Genomic DNA, 25,699 nt, shown 5'->3' on the forward strand with positions numbered 1-25,699 from the left:
GCTGAATATACATTTGATGAGATTATGTGTCTCATTTATTCCAGCCACAAATGAAATATTTTGCACTTATGAACTGTGCCGCAGTTAGACTTGTTTTGGTGGCAGCATGTGAATAATGATGAACAGGGTTGAAAACTTTGAAGCTTAAGGAAGCCTTGCCCTTTTTACTCTGTGAACACGGATGTTCCACTGCCCCTGGAAGCGCACTGCTCTTGATGAGGTGCCATCTTTTTTTCTTTTCACTTTTAAGTTTAGAAAATACATGTTATGATCAAATACATGCCAAGGTCATCATTAATGATTTAAAGAAAGGAAAGAAAAGAAGGCTTACATTTATATAGCATGAACACAGAGCGAAAGTTACTCTCTATGTATTCTTTCATATAATCTGTATAATTTTTGAACTATGTATTATGGTTTACAGTGAAAGAAATCAAGGTTTGAGTGATTAATGCACCTGCTCAATGTCACATAGCTAGGAAGTGACAAAGCTAGGTAGTGCTTTGCTTATATCTTGGATGATTAGTCTGTTTTGAGTTTGCTCTTTCATTTATAAAATATTTACTGAAAACCTTTTCTGTTCCAAGTATAGTACTACATACTGGTGAAACAAAGAGAAACAAAATTTGTCATTTCTTGAAGCTTGTAGCATAATGAGGAGAGGGAGGAATGTAGGGGGCAGGAATTCAGTGAAGTATTCAATCAGGAATGGAAAAGGGAAACCCATTGGTGCTCAGAAGAGAACTCAGGCCAGAGGTTCCAGATGTTGACTAAGAGTCATCATATCTCTTCTTAAAAGGAGTTCTTGAACTGGATTTTAAAAAGAGGTGGGGGGGGGATACTTTCACAAAGTGGAAGGGGTGTGTGTATGAAAAGGATGTGGGCATTTGGGCAGGGAGATCTTTTGCACTATGAGAGCTGCATAGCACATGCCAAAGCCCCAGCATAGAGAGCTTGACATTTCAAAAAAAAGTAAGAAACAATGTCAGTATGGCTGAAGTCAAAGAGGAAAAGGAAGAGTAGAGTGATAAGCCTTGGGAAGGTGTCAGGAACTTGACTGTGAATGGCCTTCAAAACCTCTGAAAGGTTTTAGTCAAAGGCAGTGGGAAACCACTGATGAGCTCTATATGGAATTTAGGAGTTGGATGAAGATAACAAGATTTGCATTTAAAAAACTCATTGGGGCTGACATGTGGAGAATGGATAAATTGGTAGACAGACTACTGAGAACAAAGAAAGTGAGATTTGAGACAGCTAGCATATGACTTTTAGATGCCCAAACTCTTCTAATATTTTAAATTTTAATTTAAAAGTTGACATTTCTGACCTATTTATAAATAATATATACATCCCACTATTTCTTTACTTGCTAATTTCTGGCATTAACCTCTCATTACAGTTTCTGAACAGTCTATACCCTCCATTGTATCTTCCACTATTTTCCCATCTTAATATTGTTATACTTTTAGTGAAGTCAGTGATTACGATTACGTTATTATGACCATGTAAACTTCCCTTAAGAGTCATACATAATTATGATTATAAGTTAATTTCACACAATTTTTAGTGTTTCTGTGATAATTATCTTCATTTTTCATATGCTTAAGAGTTTTATAATTTGATAAATGTTTCAATGCATAAAGACTTTTTTTCCAAATTCTCAAATATATTAAATAACCCATTGGCTTTATTCCTCTACCCCAACTTCCCTGCCTCCCCCCACAAAATTCCATTTAACAGATTTCCTTTCCCTCTTCCCACCAGTCCTGGTCCCCTCTCAGGCCACTGGTTAGATGTCCACCAGAGAGGTGGAAAGGGGGCTCTTCCTCTACCATCACCATGCAGTTCCTTTCTCTTTTGGGGAAGTCCCATGCTGTTCTGACTTATTTGTACCATATGTGCCAATGTTTTCCCTCTGGAAGCTTTCAGTATTTCATCTAATCTCTGGCACTTTAAAACTGAGTATAAGACTACACATTTAAAATCTGTTATTATACATTATAAAATTTTTAGAAGATGTCCAAGAAAAATGAGGGAACGTTAAAAGAACCATGTTTAAAGACCTATTCTGTCAGATCTGGATAGGATTATTACAACTGGCAAGTATGGCATTCACACAGACAGGTAGACCTGTGGTCAGATGAATAAATCCGTGGAAGAATCAGAAGTAGGTGTATATGTGAATTTAACTAATGATAAAGTTAACGTTTTAGACCACCAGGAAGAAGATGGACCTATTTAAGAAACGATTGAGAACTCTTGATATCCATTTTTTAAAAGTTCAGCTGAATTTGTACATCACGTTAGTTATAAAAATAAATTTTAGCTGCTTTAAAGAAAAAAAGATATTATTACATACATTTTTAGTAAATTGTGGGTGCCTTCAATACAGTTTCAAATTTCTCTGCTATTACTATATTTTTTAATATTTCCCTATCTGTTCCCTTGATCTCTACTTTTAGACTGCTGTTAGTTGGATGTTGGCTTTCATGTGCTTAACAGTAAGCCTCTATTTTTCAAATGAGATTTAAGGGTTTCATTTTCTCTTCCTTTCACTTATTTTCTGCATGTCTTAATTTTTGTTCCTTTGTGAGAGTTTCTGGTTTTAAAATTTTCTCTTTTGTGTTGATTTGATTACTACATTCTTCATTTCAAGGATCTCATTTTTTTATTTGCTTTGATTTATGCATCTTGCTATTTTATTTGGATCTGATATTGCCTAATCTCTTAATATTTCAGAGAAAATAAGTTACAAAGTTTTAATTAAAGAAGTATCTGTTGTCTCTGTGCACACCCCCTCTCCACCTGCTTCACTTCTGATTGTGTTTGCCTCTATATTTAACACAAAAAGGTTTTCGCAACTATCTTTTCATCTGTGGACATTCATTCGCGTTTAACAGCAATGTTCTTGTTTCATATACGTAATGACAGCCTGCTCATTTTGATCAGTCCTTATATACAGAACAGTTATACAAAGGGCCATTTAAAAATAATAAAAGTTTCAATTGCAAGAAATTAGAGTAATTCTGAACTTAAATTCATATAATTACATTGCCTAAAATATATAAAGAAAAAATAATTATATGGAAATAGACTACACCACAGCCATAGGGGGAAAAAATCTTACTTTCAGTAATTGATAGAAAAAGCACACACAAATATCAGAAATATTGGCTTTAGAACATAGATATTTTTGACATATTTAGGATTTCAGTAACATGACTATAATTTAAATCACCACTTTAAAAAAACATAATTGGGACCAACAGATGGCATAATGGCTATGTCACTGGACTCCTATGTAGTCAAACGCAGTTCGATTCCTGGACCTGATGGCTTAAACTCATGTTGGGCACATGTGTGTGCATGCCCAAGATCCCGAGAGGAGAATGGAGGAGAAGGGATTGCGGCATAGTTATCCCCCCAGGGGTGATTACTTGCTTTCTGTCTCTCTGTCTTCCTGGTGAGCACATGCACTCTATAGCCAAAATCTCTCCCCAAGAAAAAAATAATAATAATTGTGTATGTGTATACAGTCTACTCAGTAGTTATAAAATGCATTCTTTTCAAGGATATCAGCAATATTTCTACAGAAACAAACAGCATACTGAGCCATGATGTAGCCTCAACACAATTGAAATCATACATAGTATATAAAGTGATTAAGAAATAGGCAAAAGAACAGGAAATTACAATTTAATTTGGAAATTTAAGAAAGAAAATGAAGAGACATTACAAAAATAGAAATAAACCTACAATAGAATGTCAATAAACCAAAAGGGAGTTTTTGTTTCACCTTATAAACAAAATTAACAGATCCCTATCAAACTGAGGAAAAAATTGAGGAAACCAGAAAGCTAAAAATATCAGGAATGACAAAGAGATATCACTACATATTACACAGACAGTAACAAAGATCATTACAAGATATAAACCATTTTAAAGCAATACTATTAAATATTAAATAGACATCTGTTTCTGGTCAAAGGGCCAGGATTTATCCTCTCACCTAGCCAAGAAGAAATCCAGACAAAAATCATTGAAATAATACTTTGTGGAAAACAGATCCTGTCAGACCATGGTTACTGAGAGAAGGAATGGATGCTCTAACAGCTTACTACCTAAAAGCAGTTTCTAGGTTGAAGTGCAAAGAGGGGTAATTTAAACAAAATTTAATCATTAAATTGAGATGGCAGAGATTGAACGTAAGGTGAAAAAGGCTAGAATTTGTATGACTGACTATAGCATAGTGAGTGCAAGAGGGATCAAGACACCAAGACAAATGCAGAGGCCCGCTCTCAGGTCTTTGACTGAGTATGATTGGCACATGTGGGAGAGGCTGGAGAACCATCTGCCATTGAGGAGCAGAGAGAATAACTTGAGAATTTAGTTTAGTCTCATTGTTAGTTTAGTCTCATGACTGATAATTTACTATTGGCTCTTCTGACCTTGAAATTATTCAATTGATTCAAATACTAACTAGATGTAGAAAGGAACCTGATGCTACTCAGAGAAATGCAACATAATACAGTAACTAAAAAGCTAAAATTGACAATGGTTAGGATCCAATAAAAAATTATCAAGCATGCGATTCTGTGGGAAAACATGCATCATAACTAGAAGAAACAGCTAATAGCAACAGATCCAGAAATTGTAGACAACAGAATTAGTAGAAAAGGACATCAATACAAAAGTAAATAGTCAAATATATTTTCAAGATGTAAAGCAAAATAAGAATATGGTGTGGCATATCTTCAGGGTTTGGAGCCAGCTCAATGGCACAGTGGGTAATGAGCTGCTCAAGCAAAGCTGTATCCTTGTGAAACACCAGGGGTTCCATTCCCTGGTTGATCTGCACATGCTGTGTGCATGAGCCCAAGATCCTGACTGGCTGGGAAGACTCCATGGGGACAGGCAGAAATGGTGTTTATCACATCATGAGACCTTGTTGAAGATGCTTCTCTCTATCTCTGTCTCTCAATCTCATGAGAGAAATAAACTTAAAAAATAAAAGGCAAATTTTGTCATAGGTAAAAAAGCCATAACCAACCAACTCAATTCTGTCTACAAGAACATCCTTTACACATAAAGATATAGTTACAAATAAAATAATGGAAAAAGGTATACTCAGATAACTCTAATCATGGACTCTGCAGTGGCTATGTTAACATCAGAGTATACTTTAGAATAAAGAGAATTAGTGGGATAACAAAAGACACTTCATAAGTATTAAAGGAGTAAATTCATTAAGAAGGTATAAAGTTTTAAATGTGTACTGGCATAATAACAGAGCTTTAAAATTCATAAAGCAAAAAGCAAAAACTGATCAAAAAGGACAAACCATGAATACAAAATAATAGTTAAACACTTCAACACTTCCAAGAATAATAACACAAGTAAAAGAAAAGTCAATATAAATGTAGACTAACTAAACAACACTATTAAGCAACTTGATCTAATTTACATTTATAAAGTACTTCATCAACTACCCAGAACACACATTCATTTTAAGTGTACTGAGAACATTCACCAAGGCAGATCACACATTGGGCTATAAAATAATTCTTAGTAATTTTTTGAGAGAAATTATTGCTATAGAGTATGTGTGGTTACCAGAGAGACAGAGAGAGACAGAAAAATAGAAAAATAAATCACCCCCCAGAGGGTATGGCTATGCCACAGTTCCTTCACTTTCATTCTCCTCTCAGGATTTTGGGCATGAGCACAAGCCTGGTGTGAATTTTAAACCACCAGGTCTGGGACTCAAACCACAGTCGACTACATGGGAGTTCAGTGATATAACCATTATGCTATCTGCTGGTCCCAATTCTTAGCAATTTTAGGAGGGTTGAAGTCATAAGACTTGAATTTTAAGAGGGTTGATGATTTTCTGACTATCACAGAATTAGAGTAGAAATAGATCATTTAAAAAATGTGGAAAGTTCCAATATTAGAAATTAAACAAAACATTTCCTAATTACCTGGAGGTCAAAGAGTAAAATACAAAAGAAATTAAAAAATATTTTAGATTCAGTGAAAATAACTTATCAAAATTTCTTACATATAAAACAATACTCAAGAAAATGTGATGGAATTATATGCTTATTATTAGAAAAGAAGAAAGGTCTCAAATCAATAACGCACCTTCCATATTAATAAATTTGAAAAAGAGGAATAACTTAAAGTAAGTGACCCCAAAGAGCAAATTTTATCTATCTATCTATATTTATATATGTATATAAATTATATATATATATTATATTTATATATGTATAGACACACATGTGTGTGTCTATATATATATATGTGTGTGTGTGCATGTAGAGGTTTTTGTTTTGCCAAAACTGACAGAAGAAATAATAAATCTTAATAGTCCTATCATTTTTAGGAAAATTAACTGTGTAATTTCAAATCTTATCACAAAGAAATGCCAGAGATGTTTCCATAGTAGATTCTGCTATGTGTTTTTACAACTTTTTCTGGAGAAAAAGAATCAGCCTTTTATAACTCACTGTAAGCCTTGTTTAACCCTAGTATAAAAACCTGACATTGATATTAAAGACAAGAAAAAAAAACAGGCTATTCTCACTCATAAATATAAATGAAAAATAGAAAACACAATTATAAAAATATATTCAGCAATAGGCATATTGGATAATACAGCACAACCAAATTGCATTTTTCCAAGAATGAAAAGTTGTCTTAACATTCAAAAAGCGATCTATGCAATTACCATGTTGACAACCTAAAGAAGGTTTTACAAGTAATTGAATAGATGCAGAAAAAGAATTTCATAAAATATATTAAGTAAATACATTTGGGAAACTAAAAACAAACATTTTTTAACATGACAAATCTTGGAAATAATCTACAACTAACTTCATTATGGCAAAATACTGAACTATTTTTAACTTAGATCCTGATAATTTATAAAGATGTCAACTCTTAAATGTCTTTTATTTTATTTTATAATTTCTTATTTACATTTAATTGTCACATCTTTGTGGGGGACAATGCGATTTTTTTAAAGCATTCATGCAGTGTGTGATAATCAAAGTTATTCAACATATTAACAATGGAAGGCTGTGCAGTAAGACAAGGGATAAAAGTATTAAGGATTTCGAAGGAAGAAATAAAATGGTCACTATTTGCTGATGATGTGATTGTTGGTAATTATACAAATAAATATAAATGTAAGAAATATATTTTTCTCATTTTAAACACTTTCAAAGATACTTGACTATCCAATGCAAAACAGTAACAGTATTTTATAGAGTATTAACTATATGTAATGTTAAAATATGTGACAACAATATCACAGAGATTAGAAGAAAGGATTGGACACATTTCTGTTTTAAGATTCTGATACTATTTATGAACTGCTGTATTATTATAGAGTGATAAGGTAAAGAGATACACTAAAAACTCTGGGGGGGTGGAGCAACCACTAAAGCAGAAAAAAGAAAAGAATATAACTAGCTAATAGTGGAACTATTTTTAAAAATACTTCATTTAAAACAGTAAAAGAGACAAAGGATAGATGAAATTAATAGAAACCAATCAGCAAGGTACTTAATTTAAATCCAGTTATATCAATAATTATATCCAATGAAAATTATCTAATTACCCCAATCAAAAGCAAAGACTTTTGAGATTAGATGATAAAGAAATACCCACTTACATGTTATCTATAAAAAGCTCACTTTAAGTATAAAGATTAAGATAAGCCGACAGTAAAAAGTTTAAAATATTACAAACACAAAAACAAAAAATTGAGTGGTGCTATTCATATTAGACATATTAAACTTCAGAACAAGGTAAACTAATAGGGATAAAGAACGACATTCATCAAGAAGACAAACTGTTTCTAAATATAACTGAGTAATTCAATATGCAAAATAGTTAACCATATTACTTAGATATAAACCAACAACATAAATATCAATACAATAGTATCAAAAACATTACCTATCTAGATATTTGATGAGGTATTCTGGGGATAAACCTGACAAAATAAATTCAAAACTTGTATAAAAATACTAAAAAAGATTGATTAAAGAAATCAAAGACTTAGATAAATGGATAATATATTCATGTATCAGAAAACTCAGTATTCTTAAGATGTCTGTGCTCTGATATGGTTTGTAGATTCAATGAAATCCCAACCAGAAATCCCCAACATATTTTTGTTTTACTTTGTTTTGTTTTCATAGAAGTCAACAAAAGCTGAATCCAAAACAGATGAAAAAACAAAGTACATAGAATAATCTTAGAATAATGAATACAATTTTTAAATAAATAAAGATGATTAAGGATAGGAAAACACTAAGTCAGAAAAACACTTGCACATCCATGCTTTTTGCAGTATTATTTCACAATTGCTAAAACATGGAACCAAACTAAGTGCCCATAAACTGATGACTAGGTTGAAAAACTGTGGCACATAGATACTATGGAATATTACTCAGCTATAAGAAACAATGAGACCCCATCTTTTGATTCAAAGAGGATGAATATAGAAGACTTAATGTTGTGTGAAGTGAGCCAGACTTTTGAAAGATACACATTGTATATCTCCAGTTAGTTTGTACTGAATATCTGCACTCTGGCAGAATGAAATGAGCTGAAGATATGATAGTATAGAGGATGAGTGTACATACCAGAGACCATAAGGGAGGAGAGTGGATGGTAAGAGTGTGCTGGAGTCTGCATTCAACAGATAAAAAATATGCGAAATTCTCTGTTGAAAAAAATACATGTATATTGTATACTTCATGATGGGGATGTGATGTAAAATGTGAAATTAACCAGAAAAATTTTAAAAATAGATGGTAGAGAAAAAGAATAAAGATTGGGGACCTAAACTACCTGATTTCTAGATTTACTCTAAAATTGTAAAGTATTGGTACACAGTACAATGGAACAGAAAGAAGAGTCCAGAAATAGGTGCTCACATATTTGATCCATTGATTTTTGCAAAAAGTTGCCAAAGCAAATCAGAGGCTAAAGAATAGCTTTTTTTTTTTTTTTTAAAAAAAAGGTGTCAAAACAATTAGAAATTTTTTAAAAAAGAAATTTATATCCTCATACTGTTTTTACAAACGAACTTAAACTTCATATCCCAAATATTCAAAATGAACCTTACTAACAATTTCTATACATCAAACTCTATACTTTGTGCCTTATAGAGATGATTTCATTTCAATTTTTCAAAAAATACATTATGCAATTAACACTGTTTTAGAAACAGAATTAAGTAGTTTATCTAAGGAAGAACTATGCCCGCCTTTCAACCTTTTCATTTTATAGATAAGAACACTGGGACTTGGCAAATGAGATTAATTTGATTAAGAATATATTGGTAGTCAGTGATAGAACTGGGACTAGAACATTTAAGTTTCCTGATATCAGGTAGATCTACTTTAATTTGAATGAAGTTATCCTCTTTAGAGAGAGGCATATAACTCAAGATGATTTTCACAATTAGTATGTAAAAACTTGAAGATAGAAATAAATGCCAGGTACTAAATAATGTGATAAAAATAAATTATACTTACGGGAAATAAATTTCTAGGCATTATTCTTTTGAGTGAGTGCTTAAAATGAGCCAGCAAGAGTATTCCTGTTATAACAACTCAGTTGTCTGTGGGACATATTAAAAGTAGAGTAATGAGAAGAAAGTAACGTCAAAACAGTCAACATTAACTTGAACACAATTTCCATTTTTTATGACTTTTATTATGAAGAGAATGATAAGGGATGAGGTTAGCTCATTGTGGATCAGAAAAAATTGCAAAATTACTGAGAAGAGATGGTATCAATTGATTTTGATTGAACAAATGATGGTGAAGGCAGTCAGCCCTTTTGAAGATAAGTATCTGAAATGAAGACAGCTGTTTTTTAAAATTTTATTTTATTATACTTGAAATATATAAAACAATGTATGTAAAAACAAATATAGGTTATGATGCAAAATATTAACATGAATATATGTGAGTACAATTTGTGAACTAAACTAGACTGTGGTCAACAGTGTTACAAATATCTGTATACTGCTTCCATATTTTATTTGCTAAAAATTTATTTATTTAAATTGTATTTGCTAAAACCACTATTTATCCTTTATAATTATCCCAAAGTTCTAATTGTAATTATCATCTCAACAGTTTCTGTGCCATTGATGTTCATCTGTATTGTGACAACCAAGAATGGAAAAATATATTGAGATACTTCATGGAATGAGTTTACTCTTGTCTGATCCTTATAAACTGGATTCTTTAATAATTTGGTGACCATAAACATAGATGCTGAGTAATTCCTATTGAAAACTCTGAGGGTAAGAATCACCTTTCTCATTTTTCCGTATTCCCAGTACAAAGCACAGTGTGGTACACAGAGGAGCTACTCTGTGTTGAATAACAAGAATGAATGAATAAAATAATGCTTTCTCAACTTCAAAATGTAGAGTTAAGGAGTCAGCGGGTGGCATAGTGGTTACATCTCTGGACTCGCACATGGTCCCATACTGGCTGGCTTGAAAATCACACCAGGGCATGTATACATGTATGCCAAAGCCCAGGAAGAGAAGGGATTACAACATGGCCATCGCCCCGAGGGGTGATTTATGTTTCCCTCTTATTGTCTTTGTCTCTCTCTATAGCGAGCACACACCCTAATGGCAAAAATCTAAAAAATATGTAGAGTTAATAAGTTTATACATGCTGTTTTTCAGTTCTATGTATACATAACATGAAGCTTTCTTATTCAGTGTTCCTAAAATTTACAATTATCAATTTAAAAAATTTTTTTACACAAAGTGAGAAAGAGAGAGAGAGAAAGAACCACCCCTCCACTGCCATGGGGAATTGTCAGTCTGCACTCCTTTCTTCCCCAACTCGCCCTGCTTTCAGGATATTGGGCACACATGCATACATGCCTGGTGTGTTTTTCAGGCTGCTGGGTCTGGGAATCAAAGTGCTGTCAGTTATGTGTGATTCAGCTGCCTTAACTACCATACCGTAGCCTGGGCCTCAATATGTTTTATATAAATATTTAGATATAAAAATTCATACTCTCTGTGTACATATAGGGTCAAAGTCTTTTTAAAGAGTCATGTTAGCTCATTTTGATATATCTTACTACATTATATAAAGGGAGGGCTACAGTTTCCAGAAATTTTATTCTATTTTCACAGACTAGGGCATAGATGTGATATGGATGGTGTATGTCTCATTAACTGCTGCTTTTTGAACCTACATAATTCTTTTTGTTTGGATTTAGTACAAAAAGAGTTTTCACAAAATAGAAAAGTACTGATTTGAGTTTACTTTTTGATTTGAATTAAAACTACTTCAAAGCAGACTTCTGTTCTGGGTTTGGTTCAACTCCCAGCTCAAGGATAAGTATTCATTTTATTTTGTAATTTTGAATTGAATCTCAGATAGAAAGTAATTTTAAAATATTTGTCTGAGTATTTTTGTATGAATGCGCTTTTTTCTCTTTTATTTTCAATAGGCATATGTTAAAATTCTTTATAATCTCCACCATGCTTGAGTATGGCTGTGAATTTTCTTCTGCTTAGAATATGTATTGATTCTTTGGAATACAATTCTCAGCCTTTGTGTGAGCAATAAAGGAGATTCAACATTACATTTAATAAAGGATTTTGGGGGGCTGGGAGAGAGGCCGTGTGCTGAAGACATGTTCTTGCACTATGATCTTGGAGAAAATGAATACAGGTCTTTGTGAATATTCCTCTTCATAAAGGGCTATCTCTAAAATTTCTAAAAAAATTTTGATACATAGGGAATAAAACTGCAATCTGCATTGCTGAACAATTTCTATAGTTCTCTAGTAGATTGCTCCTGAGATATTTTATGGAACGTTTTGTTGCTGATTCTGTGGCTGTGTTATTTTATTTTAATTTAGTACTGTCATGTGAATGATAAGCAGTCAAGGCTGAAAATTCCCTGCTTTGCAATTCTCTGAATGTTAATAATTATACTAATTAGCAATTCACAACAAACAGGTCTCAGTAACATTGAATCATTTCTGCCACGTTCGCCACAATTTTAAAATCATGAGTAAATTTCAAGCTGCTGTTGTCGTTTTAGAAATTCTCTTCCTTGAACAAAACTCCTCCCTAAATCCATTCGGGTCTAAAAGAAAGCACACATCACTGCGGATGTAAACAAAAACACAAAATTACCTTCTTTTAAGAAGTACATTTTATCTTCGATTCATATCCTTTAATTATATATCAAGTAAATGGGGCCTCTCGTGTTCAGTTTTAATGCAGTTAATTCAGCAACATATAAAATACAACTTTGCTTGAAAAATGCAATAGCACCTCTCATTTAGGGGAGACAATTCCATATTGCTGGATAAGGTGAGTGGCCAAGTGATGTAGTCTTCACTAGGAACAGCTGAAATATTAAAGGCATGGGGTGGGTACTCTACTCTTGCTTGCTTATCCTGGTCACCTCTAGTGGTCCTAAGCAGCATAGCAACTACCACCTCTTAGAAAAGCTGTTAGCCTGGGGCCAGCAGATGGCATAGCAGTTACGTCGCTGGACTCCCCCATGGTCAACCATGGTTTGAGTCATGGACTGGTGGCTTGAAACTCACGCCAGGCATGTGTGTGTGCACACCCAAGATCCCGGGAGGAGAATGAAGGATAAGAGACTGTGGCATGGCCAACCCTCATTGGGGTCGATTTCTCATTTTCCCTTTCATTGTCTCTATCTGTCTTTCTCTTCTGAGCGCAGCCGCCCTATAGCAAAAATCTCTAAAAAAATAAAATAAGAAACTGTTAGCCCTTTAGACTTGGCTAACTGTTCTGCCTTTGTCTCTGTTTCCAGCATACAAAGTAAGTTGTAGATTTTTTTCAGCATTTACCTCAACCTATGTGGATACTGTTAGCACCCAGTAAAACTCCCGAAATACAATAGGCATTCAATAAATATTATCAGGTAAGTTGGTATAACTGAACATAGACTTAACAATGTCTTCAACTAATTTATTCATTTTCATTCCTTGCATAAATCTACAAGGGCTTCAGAAATTCATAAAAATGAAATGAAAGTTTGAGCTCATTTTGGTGCAAACCATTGAAATCTATTTAGTTTTTAAAACTTATGCATTTTCCATAAACTTTCTGAAGACCCCTCCTATGTGAGTGTCTGTGATGTGCCAGATTGTACTACATAGTGATAACAGCATGAATGGCAGCTTTTGTTAGCTGACGTGATATGCCAATTTAAAATGAGTAGAAAATGGGTCAGCCCATATCCTGGCAGTTAAAGCAGCTGGATCCCACATGGCTGACCATGTGGTTTGAATCCCAGACCAAGCAGCTTGGAAAACCATGCTGAGCATGTGTTCGTATGTACCCAAGATCCTAAAAGGAGGGAGAAGTTGAGAGAAAGGATTGCAGGGTTACCATGCTCCAGTGGAGACTACTTTCCATATCTCTCACTTCATCTGTCTCTCTCTCTGGCAAGCGTATGCTCCCTTTGGCAAATTAGAATGAATAAAAAATGTCCATCATATCCCCATAGTATCCATACTTCAATCTACTTTTTCTTTAATTCCCAGAGGGTGCTTTCTTGGCCAGAAAGAGACAGAGAAGAGACCCCTCCATAGCATGGTCACGCTGCCCTTCCTTCTCCTCCATTTCACCCTGTCACACGTGCGTGTGCACACCAGGCTTTTTTTTTTTTTTTCGTGTCACTGGGGCTAAGATTTGAATTATGGTGGGCCATGTAGAATTTGGTTCCTTTAACCCTTAGGCAACAGGGTCAAGAGTTTTTACTTTCTTTAGATACAGGGTTTCACTATGCTGTCTTAGGCTGACCTCGAACTCATGCTCTTCCTGTCTTAGCCTCCCAAGTAGTCTGCATTTTTCTAATGGACAGAGTAGAACTAATTGTATTACATTCTAGGAAAGCCTCAGTAAAGATTAAAAATAACAATGTAGCACCTCTGCCTTCCTTCCCCAGTTCATTCCTAGGGTCTACATTCATGGGCTGACATTACTCAGTACCCACTCTGGGTAGAGTTTCACTATGCTTAGCGCTAGGGAAGAGCAGAGAACAAGTCCAATACTATTACTGATCTTATAAGGGTTACCATTAGTGGGAGAGGCAAGTGTTTTACAAATAAGAATTAATCACTATTGTGATCAGTGTTAAAAAAGATAACAGGATATTTTGAGAACATACAGCAGAAATTATCTGAGAAGGAAGGTTGAGTCAATACTGTTACCTGTGCCTGGAAAGCTCTTCCCACTATCACTTGTCTGGTTTAACTTTCAGCTTTCCATCTGACAGCCACTTTTTAGAGACCTTTCTTAACCCTTCTCCTCCATTTCACCCTGTCACACGTGCGTGTGCACACCAGGCTTTTTTTTTTTTTTCGTGTCACTGGGGCTAAGATTTGAATTATGGTGGGCCATGTAGAATTTGGTTCCTTTAACCCTTAGGCAACAGGGTCAAGAGTTTTTACTTTCTTTAGATACAGGGTTTCACTATGCTGTCTTAGGCTGACCTCGAACTCATGCTCTTCCTGTCTTAGCCTCCCAAGTAGTCTGCATTTTTCTAATGGACAGAGTAGAACTAATTGTATTACATTCTAGGAAAGCCTCAGTAAAGATTAAAAATAACAATGTAGCACCTCTGCCTTCCTTCCCCAGTTCATTCCTAGGGTCTACATTCATGGGCTGACATTACTCAGTACCCACTCTGGGTAGAGTTTCACTATGCTTAGCGCTAGGGAAGAGCAGAGAACAAGTCCAATACTATTACTGATCTTATAAGGGTTACCATTAGTGGGAGAGGCAAGTGTTTTACAAATAAGAATTAATCACTATTGTGATCAGTGTTAAAAAAGATAACAGGATATTTTGAGAACATACAGCAGAAATTATCTGAGAAGGAAGGTTGAGTCAATACTGTTACCTGTGCCTGGAAAGCTCTTCCCACTATCACTTGTCTGGTTTAACTTTCAGCTTTCCATCTGACAGCCACTTTTTAGAGACCTTTCTTAACTTCCTCCCTGTCCACCCCAAGCTCATCTAAACTAGACTCTCATATTTTCTCTTACAGCATTCTGTTGTATGTCTTTAAACCACTTGGCAAAACATGAATGTTGTTTTCCATGAACTTTGTGAACAAGCCCCTGAGTAAATATGTAGACTACACATATACACAGATTTAATTGGTACTTGATTATTATACCATATTTCAGTCCTTCAGATAAGAATAATTTTATATTTTGTTCTCTAAAATAGTCAGGATACATTCTTCTTTTTTATATTTTATTTATTTATTTTTTTTTTTTGGAGAGGTTTTCGCTATAGGGCGTGTGCACTCACCAGACAGAGAGAGACATAGAGACAGAAAGCAAGAAATCACCCCCCAGAGGGGATGGTCACACCGCAATCCTTTCTCCTCCATTCTCCTCTCGGAATCTTGGGCACGCACGCACACGCGCCTGGCGTGAGTTTTAAGCCACCGGCTCCAGGACGCGAACTGCAGTTGACTACGTGGGAGTGCAGCGACATAGCCATTACGCTAACTGCTGGTTCCCCAGGATATATTCTTCTTAAGACTGCTGTTTGAAATAGTATTTTTAAAGTCAAATCACTACTGGATATTATAGAACATGCCAAATGATTTAGCAAAGAAAATCACCTACTGCACAGCACATTCACATTCAGCAAGCCCCTCTGTGTGCCTGAAGAGCCTGTTGGGAGACAGCTGTATAATGAGAGACTGGTTGCTCCCGTCCTTCTTCCCATTTGCCGTAGAACTATGGCTTACTGTTTTTGTGTGTTTTTTCCCCTATGATTCTCCAAAATCAGGAATACTTTAACAAATAGTAACAGTACACTAAAAATAGAATTTCTCACCTAGCCACTTAGCCTTTTTACAGAAGGCTCAAACATGCTTGCAGTCACGTGTATGGTCTGTACAATTACTTTCAAATACAAATGAAATTTATGATTACATTTTTTGTATGTAAGACCCTAATATTTAAACTCAGGAGATTATACTTTGGACTCTAAGGGACTCAATGAATCAACAATATTTACAAACAGGCACATTTTGGGTCTGGTTTTAGGCAGGACTGTGCTGCATTTACACAATCAGCTGCAATTGTGAATGGAGAAATAAGGAGAATTGTATTGACTAAAGGATTGGCATGTCAGGTTTTCTGATTCTTTTTTTTTTTTGGAAAGGTTTTTACTATAGGGTGTGTGCGCTCGCCAGACAGACAGAGACAGATAGACAGAAAGTGAGAAATCACCCCCCAGGGGGGATGGCCACGCCATAATTCCTTCTCCTCCATTCTCCTCTCAGGATCTTGGGCACGCATGCACATGCGCCCGACGTGAGTTTAAGCCACTGGGTCCAGGACGTGAACCGCAGTCAACTACATGGGAGTCCAGAGACATAGCCATTACGCTAAGTGCTGGTCCCAGTTTTCTGATTCTTATAAGTCAGTTTATGAATTCTCAGAAGTCATTCTGATAAGCTGCAAACAGTATGTTTTCTCCACTTTAACTCAGTAATAGAACAGGAAGCTTTCATATGGTGACCTCTTGGAAGAAGCCAAGCCCTGGCCATCTGAAGCACACCTCATTGTGTTAGATGCATCAGATGAAGTTATGTGTGCAGGCAGTGACCTCTTTACCAAACTGCCGCTTCTCAGAGCAGTGCTGGAGTATATTGCTTTCGGGGTTGGGCTTGCTCAGATGACAGTTTTTCAAGGCATTCATTGACTATGGGGAAGAATCCAGTTCCTTTCTGTACATCATCTTCTGGTTTTATGTATAGTTAATGTTTTAGTTGACATGCTGATTATTATTTTTTTTTATTGATAGTTGCATTGATTTTAATCATATTTTTAAAAATGCAATTTGGGGAACCAGGAGTTAGCGTAATAGCTATGTCGCTGGACTCTCACGTAGTCGACCACGGTTCGCATCCCGGACCCTGTGGCTTAAAACCCACGCCGAGCACATGTGCATGTGTGCCCAAGGTCCCGAGAGGAGAATGGAGGAGAAGGGACTGTGGCATGGCCATCCCCTCTGGGGGGTGATTTCTCGTTTTCTGTCTCTCGTTCTCGCTCTGTCTGTCTGGCGAGCGCACGCGCCCTATAGTGAAAAACCTCTCAAAAAAAAAAATGCGGAACCAGCAGTTAGCGTAATGGCTATGTTGCTGGACTCCCACATAGTCAACCGCGGTTCGTGTCCCGGACCCGGTGGCTTAAAACTCACACCGGGCGCGTGTGCGTGCGTGCCCAAGATCCCGAAAGGAGAATGGAGGAGAAGGGATTGTGGCGTGACCATCCCCCCGTGGGGTGATTTCTCGCTTTCTGTCTCTCTGTCTCTCTCTGTCTGTCTGGTGAGCGCATGCACCCTACAGTGAAAATCTCTCCAAAAAAAGAAAAAAAAATGCAATTTGAGCACCAGTAGTTACCATAATGGTTACGCTGGCCGCTTGTATTCCCATGTAGTTGACCACAGTTTGAGTCTTGGCAGCTTAAAATATATTGGATGTGTGTGTGTGCATGCTCACAATCCCAGGAGAAGACTAGAGAAGGGATTGCAGCATGGCCATCCTCCCTGCAGGGTGATTGTTCACTTTCTGTCTCTCTGTCTGTCTCTCTGTCTCTCTGGTAAGCCCACATGCTCTATAGCAAAAAATCTCTCAAAAAAAGAAAGGTATTTGCATACCAAAGTCATGATTTCATGAATATTGCTTAGGCTAGATCTAAGTTTAAAAAGTGATTTAAATTGATCTTTATAAAAATATTCAAACATCTGTGACAAAATAAATGACTATAAATTGTGTAATGTGGCCATAATATACTGAAGTACAGAGGCCCAGAAAGACTCTGATACAGAGCAGAACATGCCACATGAAAATTCCATGCTTTTCCACAGCTTACAGGGCTGTTATTTAACATAACATTGTTATGATACTCTTACTATTAGGCTTCATTCCATTATTCTTCAATATTATGGCAATTACAGAGGCAGGTACTTGCCTTATTAAATGTCAAAAAGGTAGAAAGACTTTTTCAGGTGTGAATAGCTTTCTGATGTTTTAGAATAAAACCATATGTTATTAGGTTTTAATGTTTCCAGTAATTCACTGCAATTGGCTGAACAATTTACAAACTACATTATAGATGTGAAAAGTGGATACTCTCTGAGGTCAGGGCTTGTAGCTTACAAATTGTGGTACCCCATATCTAAATTCAACAGAGATAATTTGATCAGGATTGCATTAAATTTATAAATTAATTTGGGTAGGTTTAACATTTTAATTACATTAATTCTCCCAATCTAGCAACATGGGAGGTCTTCCCACTTTTTTTGTATAATCTTCAATTTCTTTTTTGAGTTTTTCATAGTTTTCCTTGTAAAGATCTTTGACTTCTTTGGTTAGGTTTATTCCTAGGTATCTTATTTCTTTTGTAGCTAATGTAAATGGGATTGCTGTCTTCACTTCTACCTCAGTCTGCTCATTGTTGTTGTATAGAAATGCTATAAAGTTTTTAATGTTTCTTCTGTATCCTGCCACCTTAATGTAATCAGGTATGACTTCCAGAAGTTTTAGTTTGTTTGTTTGTTTTGATGATTCCTTTGGGTTTTCTATGTATATAATTATGTGATCTGCAAATAGAGATAATTTCACTTCTTTTAATGTCTTTTATTTTATTCTCTTGTCTGATTGCATTGGTTAGGTCTTCCAGTATTATATTGAAAAGGAGTGATGAGAGTGGGCAGCCTTGTCTTGTTGCAGTTCTTTAGTAAAAAGCTTTGAGCTTTTCCCCATTCAGTATGATGTCAGCTATGGATTTTTCACAAACTGAATTTTGACCAATGGCATATGATAATTCAGTGGAGAAAAGAAAATGTCTTCTAACAAACAACTCTTCAAGGAAGACATATGAACAGCCCAAAAGCATATGAAAAAATGCTCAACATCCCTCATCATAAGAGAGAAACAAATCAAAACCACAATGAGATATCACCTAACCCCAGTCAGAATGGCTAAGATTAAAAAAAAATAAAGACTGATGAGTGCTGGTGAGGCTGTAGTGAAAAGAGAATTCTCCTACACTGTTTGTGGGAATGTAAATTAGTACAAACACTGTGGAGAACATGGAGGGTCCTCAGAAACCTACAACTAGAACAACCATATGATCCAGCAGTTCCACTTCTGGTTATCTACCCAAAGGATAGGAATACACTCAGTTGCAAAAACACTTTCACATTCATATTTATTGCAGCATTATTCAAAATTGCTGAGACCTGGAATCAACCCAAATGTCCAAGAGCAGATGAATGGACTGAGAAAGTGTGGCACATATACCCTGCGGAATACTATTCAGCCATAAAAACAAACAAACAAACAAAAAACAATGAGACTCCGTCATTTGATAAAATGTGGACGAATATGGAAGAGTTACTGTTAACTGTAGCAAGCCAGACTATGAAAAGAGAGACATTGTATGTTCCCACTTAATATATACCAAATATCTGTATGTTGTGGCCTAAACTGAAAGACTGGAAGGTATAAAAGCAAGGAGAGCAACTGTGGATACTAGAGACAGTGTGGGAGGAGGATGGGAATTAGAGGGTGTGGGAGGGATCAAGGAGGGAAATAAAAGCAAAATATTTAATGGACACCATAATGGAAAATAATGTGTATGGTAATACCTTTTTTTTTTTTTTTTTGGAGAGGTTTTCGCTATAGGGCGTGTGCGCTTGCCAGACAGACAGAGAGAGACATAGAGACAGAAAGCGAGAAATCACCCCCCCCAGGGGGGATGGTCACGCTGCAATCCCTTCTCCTCCATTCTCCTCGGGATCTTGGGCATGCACGCACACGCGCCCGGTATGAGTTCTAAGCCACCGGGTCCGGGACGTGAACGGCGGTCGGCTACATGGGAGTCCAGCGTCATAGCCATTATGCTAACTGCTGGTTCCCGTGTATGGTAATACCTTTGAAAGGACAAATATATAGTATATTCATACTGGGAAAATTAATTTTGTGTACTGTAAAGATATACAGTGATTTTATGTAAAGTAATAATAAGACTAGAACAAAAGAAAGAGAAAAAAAATGCCAGGCTTGTACACATATATAGGATCTTGATGAATGAAGAAACAGAGGAAAAAAGATAGCAGTCTGCCCAGGCCTTATTGGAGGATACTTGCTTTTTTTCTGTTTCTGTCTCTCTCTCTCAGATGTGAGGATGTAATCATGAGCCCTGTAGCAAAAAAAAAAAAAAAAAAAAATTAGATTTTTGTACTTACTAAAGCTGAGATTTTTAGGACTAAAAGAATAAAGTCTTAATTTGAGTCTGTGATGTTTTCTATTTGAAAAAGGCCTTCAACTGTAGTATCTCATCCTGCTTAGTCAACCTATGTCCCTATCATTTAAATAAATAAATAAATATTTAAAATTATAATAGAGTGCGTGCCAGAGAAAGACAGACAGAAAGGAGGAGGAGTGAGAAAGCACCCCTTTGGGGAGGTGGCTAAACCACAATCTTTCTCTTTCATTCTCCTCTGGAGACTTTGGACACACATGTACACATGCCTGGAGTGTTTTTCAAGCTGCTGAGTCTGGGACTTGAACTGTGCTGTCAGCCATATGGGATCTAGGTGATCCAAACACTGTACCATTGGCTGGCCTTCTACACTATCAGATTGTTGGAAAAGTCATGATGCATTTTTGCATGGAAAAATTTGTCATGATTTTTCTAATGACTCAATATTTCTGAAGCTTTACTTCACATTTTTTTTTTCCATGAAATTTAAACATTGAATAAGACCAGTGACTCAGATCAGGCTATAGGAAATATTTTTGGAAAGGTTTCTTAAATTTTCTTCCAAAGGAACTCTTCAGTTTATTTTCATTGAGTCAAAATTTCTCCATTAGAGACTTATTTTGCCACTTTAAGTATTGTGTTTGCAGAAATTCTGTCATAATGATAATTAAGTAACACAAAGAATTACAAATGATTATTAAGATCTTGATATTTAGGGTCAGCCAGTGGTTGAGGTGTCTGAATCGCATGTGGCCGACTGCAGTGTGAGTCCCAGATCAGAGGCTTGAAAACATGATTGGCACATGTGCCCCAAATCCTGAAAGGTAAGTGTCATGACCATGCCCCATAGGGGGTGCTTGTTATTTTCTTTTTCTCTCTGTCTTTCTCTGGTGAGCACATGTGCTCCCAGCAAATTTAAACAAAACAAAACAAGACAAAAACCCTTGATATTTATGTTGGCTATTGCTAAGTACATAAGAAAACTATAAATTGTTTAAACTTTTTTCTCTTTATAAAATAAGAAAAAAGTCATTTCAGATTACTTTGAAAACACTACTAACCAGAAGAAAATCATTCAGAATGCTGTCATCTGTGATAATTTTTAATATTTGATATATATGCTTCTAAACTTACATTTATGTATATATTATTTGATAATTTTTCTCTAATATTTTGAACATCTTTTTATAACAGTATTATTTTATGGAATATTGTATATAATATAAATGTTATATTTTCTGTTTCTTAATGTATCATTTTATAACCAAACTAGTCTCTTAAAAAGCTGTGTCTATACTTTTGTTATGCTAACAACGTTGCATTGAAGTTCCTTGAACTTAACTCTGAATGTTTATGATAAATTCTTTAGAATAAACTAGATCTAATTATCTTCCTCTTCCATCTCTACCCTTCCCCCGAAGTTGCAGATCTGTGTGAGCTCAGGCTGAATGGAGAGAGGGTCAGTGGTAGGAGTATATACATAATGACAATGATAATTTGTCTCTTTGACAGTATTCTCAAATAATCCCTCATCCTATTTTTTGGGAGAGATTTTTTTTTTTTTGCTATAGGGTGCCTGCACTCGCCGGAGAGACAGAGGGAGAAAGAGAGACAGAAAGCGAGAAATTACCGCTCCCCCCTCCCCAGAAGGGATGGCCATGCTGCAATCCCTTCTCCTCCATTCTCCTCTCAGGATTTTAGGCACACATGCACACACACCCAGCGTGAGTTTGAAGCTGCTGGGTCTGGGACTTGAACTGTGGTCAACTACATGGGAGTCCAGTGACATAACCATTACGCTGTCTGGTAGCTCCGAATTCCTTGTCCTTTATAGAATGAAGAATGCAGAATGAAAGTTGTGTTCTCTGATCTACAGTGCTTTCCTTTTAGTGACTTTTTGTTTTAAGTTTATTTCTTCCATGAATGTGAGAGACATGGAGAGAGCACCCCCAATAGGGTCTTTTTTTTTTTTTTTTTTTTTTTTTTTTTTTTTTGTGGGGTTTTTTTTTTTGGGGGGTGGGGGAGAGAGACAGAAAGTGAGAAATCACCCCTCAGGGGGGATGGTCACGCTGCAATCCCTTCTCCTCCATTCTCCTCTCGGGATCTTGGGCACGCACGCACACGCGCCCAGCGTGAGTTCTAAGCCACCAGGTCCGGGACGCGAAGCGCAGTCGACTACGTGGGAATCCAGCGACATAGCCATTACGCTAACTGCTGGTTCCCACCCCGGTAGGGTCTTGATACTTCGAGCCATCCTTAGCTTCAGCCAGCCCCCGATCATAGAGCACACATGTCCAGTGTTCTCAGGGAGATCTCTGCGAAGCTGAAACCATCCCACATGGGCCAGCCTCGCAGAGCACTGTGTTACTGCTCTACCACAGTCCTGCAACTCCATAGGCATTTGCCTGTTCTCTCCCATTAGACTGTCAGCCACTTGATGGCCAGGGGCTATCATAACCCAATACAGATTTCTATTTTCAGAAAATAAATGACTTCTTAAATTCTGAAGTCAGGATGTTATCTTTACTAGTAGACTTAATCAGAAGGAGTGCTTTCAATGGAGATTACTTCATTTTCATAAACCAAGTGATTTTTGTCTACCTTTAGTTTTCATTTCAATCTTAAAAGGAAGGCTAATGTGATGTGATATAAAGACACACACCAAAAGAAGCAATATGACTTACATGCTTAGGAAGGGCTTTGGTGCAATAAATATTTTCATGAAGAGTGTCATCAAGATACATGATATTTCTGCAAAAAAGATACAAAATCTCCAAGAGACACAAATTAATGATCTGCAAGTAGCTCTTTCTTGTACATTAACACTAACTCAAAAGTATGGTATGTCATGGTATTGGCATAAAAACAGATATGTGGACCAATGGAAGAGAATAGAGACCCCAGAAATAACCCCCAAAGCTTACAGTCAACTGATCTTTGACAAAGGATATCAGTCAATCCACTGGGAAAAGGAAAACCTCTTTAGTAAATGGTGCTGGAAAAACTGGGTATCCACCTGCAGAAAGATGAAACTGAACCCCCATCTTTCACCATTAACAACAATCAACTCAAAATGGATCAAAGATCTGAACCTAAGACCTCAAACAATAAAACTACTGGTGGAAAATGCTGAGGAAACTCTGGGAGATATTGGAGTAGGTAAAGACTTGTTAAATAAGACTCCCAAAGCACAGGCAATAATCCCTAAAATAGACAAGTGGGACCATATTAGACTAAGAAGTTTCTGCACAGCTAAGGACACAGTATTAAGTGTGAACCAACAACCTTCAGAATGGGAAAATATTTTTGTTAAATATGCCTCAGACAAGGGACTGATAACAAGAATACATAGGGAACTCAAGTGCCTTATGCGAAAAAAAATGATTAACCCGATTAAAAGATGGGAAAGTGAGCTGAACAAAAGTCTCTCTAAGGAAGACATACGAACAGCCAAAAAGCATATGAGGAAATGCTCGACATCCCTCATCATAAGGGAAATGCAGATAAAAACCACAATGAGATACCACCTAACCCCTGTCAGAATGGCAAAGATTAAGAATATAAAAAGTGATAAGTGTTGGCGGGGATGTGGTGAAAAGGGAACCCTCCTCCACTGTTGGTGGGAATGTAAACTAGTTCAACCACTGTGGAGAACAATATGGAGGTTCCTCAAAGATCTACAAATAGAACTACCATTTGATCCAGCAATCCCACTTCTGGGTATTTACCCAAAAGACAGGAGAACGCTCAGTCAGAAAAGTGCTTGCACATCCATGTTTATTGCAGCATTATTCACAATTGCCAAGACATGGAACCAACCTAAATGTCCACAAACTGATGAATGGATTGGAAAAGTGTGGTATATATACTCTATGGAATACTACTCAGCCATAAAAAATAACAAGACCCTGGAATTTGATAGAAAATGGTCAGATATGGAGGATCTATTGCTGAGTGAAGTAAGCCAGGCTATGAAAGAAAGATATTGTATGTATCCACTCAATATATACCGACTATCCGCACTCTATAATAGAGAGCAAAAATTCGGAGGACATAAACACAGTGAAGGTACTTAATGAGAATAGGACAGTGTGGAATGGGGTAAGTGAAGAGAAGAGGATAGAGAAAGATAGCAAGTGAACAATAGAGAGACAGGACGTTAGTGAGAAACAGATAGGGGTTATTAACTGTTGATGATGACATGTATAGTATTCTCAACTGGATTGGTCTGAGAAGTATTTCATGATGGGCAAAGTATTTTTACAAGCAAAACGAGAAATAACAATTGACTGTTTTATAAAAATAATTAGAATAATAAAAATAATGATTGGGGAAAACAGAAAAGATATTGAATGTTGAAGTGGGGAATGGTCCTGACCCATTAGTTGAAATCAAATTAATAAAATGCTCTTAGCACAATGGATTTTCAGACACTTGAAGAAGAGTTCATCACGACTACACCGATGGGTCGGCTTCACTTTAAGGGCTGTGAGATTCCTGGGGGAAGGGAGACTTGTAAGGATCCGAAGACATTCACTACAATCCTGCAAATATATACCCCATGCTTTAATCCAACCTGTTGACATTGTCTATCTTTATTTTTGAGAGATAGGAAATGCCGGAAAGCAATATGTTTGCAACCTCATCCTGAGGTACAGGTTCAGTTCAATAATTCAAATCAGTGAATGAAAAGCAGAGCTCTTTCTCGGTACATTAATTATACTTTCACAAGACTTTAAAATGGAAGAATTATGTAGACTTCTCTCCTTAATTCAACAATTTTCTGAGAGGTCACTGAGAGCTTTGTCTTTCCTCCAGTAGTTTTGAAGGAAAATGTGTTTTAATAAGTAAAATTATTTCTCAAGAGCTTGAGGACTTGACACTGATAGACCAGAGCTGAAGTTGCTCAGCTCCGCCGGAACCTTTTGCATTAGTTCATATCCTCAGGAGTTTTGGACTGTCAGTGCTGAAGGGTTTGAAATTGGGAAATATAATACTCAAGTTTGCCCATTAAAATATTGGAGGAAAGAGTACGGAAGTTGCAACTGGCGTGACATGCAGTATGTGACACTGGAAAAATGCTATGAATTTCAGGGATTGTCTGAGCATAGAATCATGTGATTTGACAAGTGCCTGCATTCCTAGTGTGTGTGTGTGTGTGTGTGTGTGTGTGTGTGTGTGTGTGAACAGCTGATTTAACAGGAAGAGAAAACTCCATGGAAAAGCATCAGTGCATAAATTGCTCCTTGCCTGAACTCAGTGTATTAATTCTTTGATGGCAAGAGTCAAATTTTGTCAGAAATGTAATATGCTCTGACACTCTGCCAAATAGATAGACACCCAAAAA

General features: G+C 36.3%; 1 long non-coding RNA gene across 2 annotated transcripts in view; it reads left to right on the forward strand.

Moving 5' to 3' along the window:
* Nucleotides 1-25,699, forward strand: part of LOC102481431 (uncharacterized) — a 45,531-nt gene that overhangs the window by 15,602 nt on the left and 4,230 nt on the right. For both annotated transcript variants that reach the window (XR_003548005.1, XR_337481.3), the window contains one exon: nt 10,167-10,336. This is a non-coding gene — a long non-coding RNA (uncharacterized LOC102481431). The remainder of the gene's footprint in view (nt 1-10,166; nt 10,337-25,699) is intronic.

This window comes from Tupaia chinensis, unplaced genomic scaffold, assembly GCF_000334495.1.
Source record: "Tupaia chinensis unplaced genomic scaffold, TupChi_1.0 Scaffold146687_1, whole genome shotgun sequence".
Taxonomy (NCBI): domain Eukaryota; kingdom Metazoa; phylum Chordata; class Mammalia; order Scandentia; family Tupaiidae; genus Tupaia; species Tupaia belangeri.